Source organism: Halyomorpha halys, unplaced genomic scaffold (assembly GCF_000696795.3).
Source record: "Halyomorpha halys isolate HHAL.00 unplaced genomic scaffold, Hhal_1.1 Scaffold53.1, whole genome shotgun sequence".
NCBI classification, from domain to species: domain Eukaryota; kingdom Metazoa; phylum Arthropoda; class Insecta; order Hemiptera; family Pentatomidae; genus Halyomorpha; species Halyomorpha halys.
Window position 1 is genome coordinate 1,080,528 of NW_027109243.1, and position 8,055 is coordinate 1,088,582.

Here is an 8,055-nt window from a genome sequence, read left to right on the forward strand (position 1 = left end):
CAATTAAAATAAATAATAATATAGTATATTATTATATATTACTATAGCACATGGTGTATTATTATAGTGTATAATATCTAATTATATATTGTTAAATAAGATAAGAAGTATGAAAATGGAGTAGGTACTTACGAAGCGAACTGTGTCCAAAGAGGACTGCCTAAAGAAAGAACAAGAAGTTGGACGTATCCCCACCATACTCTATATCCCCTCCATCACTTCATCCCCCCCGCCCCCTACGACAAAGTACCATTAGTATAAGACGGCCGAAGTTAGTGAAAAAATTGATTACAACAAAAAAAAAAAATCAGTATTTTTGCTATTAGCTTTGGTTCCATACCATGTAGAAACACTATGGTTTAAGAACCTTTACGATTTACCATTAATATTGGACTGGAATAGGCCAGGGATATCTAAATTATGAGTAGTTTTTAGAATCTTAAAAAAAAACAGAGAGCTGTCTTAGGTTGGACGGAATTTTAGTCAATAATTTGTCATATCCAGTTAAGATTTGAATATAAGGGTTTTTGAAAGTGCTAAAAATAGATCTGACGTCAGTTTTAATAACAATTTGTTTCTCAATATACTTTACTCCTTTGGTGATCACTGTTCTCATTACAGATAGCTCAAGAGGCCCATAGAACTGAATATAAAAAAAAAAAAATCAAAAACTGGTGTCAGAACTGATTTCACCACTTTAAACATCCTTGTTTTCAAATTTTCAGATGAATCCAAAAAACACGATAAAATTAACTAAAACTTTTACCCAGTCTTTAATTTTCTTTTAAGATTCTAATCCTAATCCCTAGAATCATTCTAACCGGATCTGGAAGACTGATAATGGTTCACAAACATTGCGATTTACTTGAACCTCAGTGTTTCAAAAAACGCTAAGAACGAATCTGACATGGTTTCCTAAAAAAAATTATTTGGTATACTTTACTGGAAGTGACTTTCGGTTTTTGTAAGTTTTCATACATTTAATAAAGTCAACAATACTTTGTTCTTATTTTATACGACAAAAAAATCGATTGGTATAAAATAATTTTCTTTTTTTTTTTTTTTCCTTCCCCGTATTGTTTTTGTTTTATGTACATCTGTATTTTTTAATTGTATATTTTTATATAACGATCTTTAATCTTGCCATTGTTACTTATTTTTATTGTTATTATTGTATCTTATCTTTGTATTTTTATTCTTATCATTGTATCTTTTTAGCCCTGATGAAGCCTTACAAAGTGGGGCGAAACGTCGGAAAATAAATAGTTGTAAACTATTTTTGTTTCTCCTTTGACCGCAACCCTGACCATCTTCCTATACACCAATTTTTACGGTCAACTATATATACATATATACGGTATAAATTAACCTTTAAATACATGTACAGCAAAGATGGCATACGATAACATAAAAAAATTATAAAATTACTTGAATTTTTTTTTTCGGCTTTCAGGGCAAATTGGCAATAAACCTCTGACTCACGTCTAATATCACTAAAATAAGGTTCATTGATTCCTCCCCCTCCTAAAATAAATAAACTGATTTAAATAAATCGGGCCAGCCTATAAACTTCTCAGGAAAATGCTGAACATTTAGAAAAAATCCCCATCAAAATCGGATGAACGGCATAGTACAAGAGCCCAAGAGGAGAAAAAAGGCAGTTATCTCACCTCAATTTTTGATTATTTTAATGAAAACTATGTATAATTAATAGTCAAAATTAATTAGTCTGCCAAGTATAGGTAGGGGGAATAAATAATGGCGGCTGTTTCAAAACGTTAAAAAAAAAATAATTAGCCATCTTCAAGGACATCATCAATACAAACTCTTCCTCACATTAATTTAAAATTTCTTTTGCAGGCTATTCTGCCCAGGTCATTTTCTTTATTATAAATTCAAAACTTATTTATTTAAAATTTAAAAATCATTAACATTTAATTTTCCTCTATAAAATTATCAACAATTATGTTATATGGTGGTGTATTTAATTGTTAATAATTTTATAGAGGAAAATTAAATGTTAATAATTTTAAAATTTTAAATAAATGTGAGGAAGAGTTTGTATTGAAGATGTCCTTGAAGATGGCTAGAATGGCCGAAACGTTGGACTACTGAAAAATAAAATGTTGAGACAGAATTGGATACTAATTTTTGGATTATTTAATAAATAAAATTTTTCTTGCGTTTTACAATTTCGAATTGATATAGTGGTTAAATAATAGTTTAAGTGTCTAAAGTGACTTCTAAGTAATTAACTGTTTTGGCAAAAGGGATAGGGGTATTGTTTAAATCTATGGTCGATGGAAGTATAGGCAGTCGTTTTGTGAAAATTATGCCTTCTGTTTTATTAATATTTAAAACTAATTCCTATTTTTTAAGATTTTTTCATTTTTTTTTAAAGTGCTTAGAGTGCTACCAATGGGTATTTCTCTACACGCCTGTAACACTCTAATTTAACTTAGATCAGATTTACTAAATGTATTATAATATATGTTGTAGGGTTGCAGTTGTAAATAGTTATAAATAAATATTTTTAAAAAAATTGTATTTAATACTGATTTAATTAGTTAGATTTTATTAATATTTTTTTGTAAATGTAATCTTTTGATCTTTAACGCAGTCATCTCCTTAGATATGTATTTTATCAAGAATATAACTTCATTCTTAATCATGATTAATTTAATTATTATCGATAAAGTAAATGACATATCATATTTATTAGATTTTTTTTATCACTCCTATGAACATTAACAAAATGTTTTTACAAGACTTAAACATTATCATTCGTCGAAAATGAGATATCTTGATAAAAGTTTCATATTTCAGAAACCGTTAGACGAACAGACGTCATGGCGTTGGCAGACGGGAGCAGGTGCTAGATTTTTGGGACCCAAGGAAAAACATAAAGAAAACAGTGAACTTATTTATATAAGAAGATGAGAATAGATGATTTCTTTATGAGAACATGCTATAATATGCTAAAGTTGCTGAGTAGACATCTTCACGGGACACATCCTCAGCTCTGTATGGACGAGATGGATATAGGTCGATTCTTCGGTAAAAAAAAAGGTAAGATTCAATGAGCGCAAGTATTCGTCATATACTTATCTCTAAAAATAATGAGGGAAACGAATAAAAAAGAACCTTTTTTAGATTCTATTCTTCCTATTATAACTTACAGTTCGCCATTTTAATAATCTCAGAATTTTGGTTGAAAATAAATCAAAGAAGGCAAGGATCGTAGGAGAGGTGGTTAATATTTTTGCCAAAAATTCCAAAAGGCTGATGCTCTCATAGCGAACCTCTTCACCACCTCTTTTATTTTAGCATTTATTGTGTATTTATTTACAATAATTAAGTTTATGCTCGATTTTCGATAATTTATTGTCATTATATTTAATAAAAATTTAAAAAGTTTTCCTTATTTTTTTTTTTTTTTTCGGCCAAGACTCCCATTGGAGTCCTATACTGCCTAACCATGGTTGGGGGTCAAAGTTCTTCATTTTGTGGGACCGCCACTCAATGAAAAAAGTCAACGTCCCAGGCCGGATTCGAACCGGCTCCGCCAATAGGCATCAAAAATTGGTAAGACTGCGTCTTAACCACTGAGCTACGGGCGGCCCATTTAAAATGTTTAACAATTCTCTGTATTATTAAGGTTTTTCGCCATATGGCTAAAGTAGAATATTTTTCAAGCGACCTTTCACACTGGCCCTGTGCATATACAAACACACTGCGTTTATTTGTCACAAGGGTCCCGTACCAGAAGCCAATTAAGCAGGTACAAACCCTTCCTAGACATGTCAAACTTTCCCACCTCCTCTCGGGCCTAGGGGGGACGAACACTTAGAGGGGTTCTGTCACCTATAGCCAATGAGGAATTAGATTCTAAAAAAGGTAACGCCTCTAAGGGGAGGTGGGAGAAATGGGCAGGACAACTAGACCATTAAAAAAGGGCATTGAAGACGAAGACACAGAAGTAGGACAAGATGCACTTTGCCAGACGAAGTCCTAAGAACGACTATGAGACCTGGACGCCACCCCTTATGAACAAGATGACACTCACGTTATTAGGTAATAATGTAATAATCAATATTTTATGGCAAACCAATTATCTGAATCATTTTAATAACATCATTTATAAATAAATACTCCTTTATGTAGTTTATTTACTATTATATTACACAGTACCACCCCTTATTATATTATATAATTAATGGTAATAATATTTTATAAATATATAGGTATATAATTGGTAACTGGTTAACATAGAAAAAGCCTTTGGAAAAGAATCCAATTATAATGTTAGTTTTGCAGGACTCAATATAAATTAATTAGTTAACTTATTTTGGATAATTGCCTTCAGCGATTATCCTGGCATCCCGACTAAATCCCGAGACAGTACATAACAATATATATACGTTTGTGTGTAATGGGCTGACGTTGGCTCCCCCTTGACGAAATCATATCTACGCCCATGACAGACGTCGATTAATAATCAAAATATAGATCTTTAAAATCATCATAACGTTTTTTATAAAGATATATATATTTTTTTTTTCTAAAAGCTTCCATGCTATCTTTCAAAATAGTCATAAAATGTAGTTTCTCCAAAAACATTATCACTGTTAGGCACCCAGAGCTCAATAAAGACTGAAATTTTACCAAACTTACTCTACTTTAAAAATTGTTTATGTTTTATACCCTCCCTATTTGCTCATTGCGCTTTCTTTGTAATACATTAAACCCAATATACTTCAGTCTTTTTGGTTTATTGAACTTAAAACGCATCGTATGAATTTCAGGTATTAAAAAGATACTAAGATTACACAAAAAAAAAAATTCGGTGCAAAAGTTGACCTAGAAATTTAAAGTATACAAACCCGAGTTGTAGATATTTTGAAAAACGAGTTAAACTTTCTGTAGCCCTATTGAGCGAATATCATCCAGGAGAAAAAGAGGTACGATTATAATAGTACATAAGTCCGCTGGAAAAAAAGTTACTTATTTCACCCCAATCTATTCATAATTACTAGTGTAAATTGATGAGTCTGCCAAGTATAGATATGGGGAATAAAAAATGGCGGCTGTTTCAAAACGATAAAAAAAAAACTAATTTTTCATTCGGACCTCCATATCATTGAGACTACCTACAACTTTAGAAAACATAAGAGAACATCATTTAAAGTAGAACACATTTGAAATGAATGAATGAAATCTACTACACCTACGAAGATAAACGGTATAAACCACTTTATAGTACATTAAACTAGCTTTAATTTGAGTGCTAATAGAAATCTGTAAGACGAATGGTTTTAACATGGATTTCCCAAAATAAATTCACTATCTCAACAGATATCCTAAAATTTAGACTAGAAGGAAAAATATTCAACGGGCATATATATTTTTTGTTATTATTTTAGATGTTCATAAATTGGCTTTCGTCGAAGCGAATAAATTAAGTCTATGGAACTGAAAAAAACACTATTCCCACACGCATTGCTTAAACTAGAAGAGAAATTATTAAACACGAATCGTTGTTTTTCTTGTTGAATATAATTCAGTTCATTGTGTACACGTGCTTTCGGCATGCCAAACAAAAAATGCGGTCTCTTAGAAATTCCAGAAAAGCAATTATCCCACAACAGAACACACTGTTTATTGTATTCCCTCTGAAAGGTCCCCACGGTAGTACAGTACTAGATTGTATATTTCGAGGTCAATCTTATAATTGCAGTAAACATTCTTGTACTAATATTTTTTACTTTATTTTAAACAGAACTGTGAATCATAACACTAGAAAAATAAAATCTGTAGTTAATAATTTTTGCTTTCTCTGTTCTTTTTTTTAAATAATAAAAACACCAATAACTTCCATATAAGTCCACCAACTTTGATCTTGTAGAAGGGCGTTAGTAAAGTAACCGAAGTCTATGGTAGTATCTTTGGAATACGTCCTATTAAAACAAAAAAAATCTTTTTGTCAGAGATCATAAAAACCAGGAATATGTTTTATGTCCTATATTAATTGTCAGAGCTGTTACATTATTCTAAAAAAGCATTAAACTTACGTAAATTTTAAACAAAAGATCAGCTCAATCTGCACCCCTGTAAACTATGTGAAATATGAGTTAGTTATCTTTATCTCCGATGTAGAGAATTTGTGATTCTTTTTTAATTAGAAACGGTTCCTAGAAGATGTAACATGATTGAGAGTAAAAATTAAAGAAAAAATATTATAATTGTATCCGAAGTGGAAATGATAAGATTTAAGAGATAGCAGTAACAAAATACTTCTTGGCTTGCAGGGGCAAAGGAAGCAATCCTTATCTCAGGCGGAGTCCAGCTAGCAAAAAAGTATTTCCCAGTTGCAATAAGTAACTTTTTTTTTAAAGTAACATCTCCCTTAGTATAAGATAAAAATAGGTGATTTTTAGTATATTTTGTAGAATGCCCCGTATAAATAGATTTATCTATAATAATTACTCAACAGAAATCGTCCTTTAGGCAGCCATGTCGACACTATCTTCTTATAATATAACAAGTAATAAATATAAAAAATAAATAAATACTTTCTGAACAACTAATTATTAGCTGCTATGATTAAAATGATTAATATAATTTCGGTACAGATAAATAGTTCAATTTAAGTATAGATTAACAGTTCCTAGAAGATGTAACTTAATAGACAGAAAAAAGATTTTCTTGGACTTGAAGCGGTCCAAATTATAAGATTAAGAGATAGCAGTAAGAAAATATTTCATTGCTTAGATCAGGAAACTAAACAATCCTTATCTCAGGCGAAGTCTAGTTACCGAAAAAATGTTTTCAAGCAGTGAAGGAGATAAAGTTTTAACAAATAGTGGCTGTGATAAATGAATTTTAATTTTTGTTTTTAATTGGAGGATTAAGATAAATTCCAACAAATCCCATCCAATCACCTTTACCCTTCGTCGTAAACCTACTGACTGCCCTACAGTTTCATTTAATGATGTTACTCTTAACTCTGTCGATCAGATCCGCTATCTTGAACTACATTTGGACAAACGATTAACCTAGAATCCTCACACAAGACTGAAAAGACAGGAAACTGCATGTCGATTTCGACTATTACAACACTTACTAGACAAACAGTCTAAACTTCCAACACATTACAAAAGACTAATCTACATGACTGTAATAAGGCCAATCTGGACATATGGAGTTGAGCTTTGTGGCTCCACTAAACCTTCGAATTCCTCTCGTATTCATTCCTTACAATCCAAAATCCTTCGTAAAATCCGCAATGTTCCTTACTTTGTCACAAATAAAATAATACATAAAGACCTTAATGTTCCCTATGTAACCGATCTAGCCCGAACCAAATATCACTCCTTCCATTATAAACTCCTTAACCACTCAAACCCCCAAGTTTCTAACTTTGCATCCTCTTCCATTCCTGACAATCCTCCGAAGCGCCTGAAAGAAGATGGCCACGAGACCAGCTAATGTAAAATGTCATTAGAGTGCTACCAATGGGTAGTTGCTCTACACGCCTGTAACACTCCATTTTAACTAAGATCATATTTACTAAATGTATTATGTAATATACAGCTGTAAATTTCAATAAAGTTATTTAAAAAAAATTTGTTTTTAATGTGAAAATTGACTAATTAGAAATTATTGTTTTGACCTGGGCAAAATAGTTGAGTTTTTAAATCATTTAGTTCCAAAATTGTATTAAGATTGTCCCAGAGGATGGCCGGATTGGCCGAAACGTCGGACTTATAAGAAAAATAAAATGTGTTGAGACTAAAATAGATAAAAATTAAATTATTTACTTAAACAATATTAACCAGTCTCAAGAAAGTGTAGTAAATAAAATCTAATTATTATTTTTTAAGGGGGTTCTTCGGATAATTGAAGGGTCCGGATTAGAGAGACGAGAGTCCAATGTGCATTCCGAAGATTGAACCCCAGGCTGATGCAAGCTACTTTAATTTATATTTATTTATTTTTTTCTTTCTTTTTCTAAAATTATTTTTTCGGAATAAGCCAATTATTAATTTTATTAAT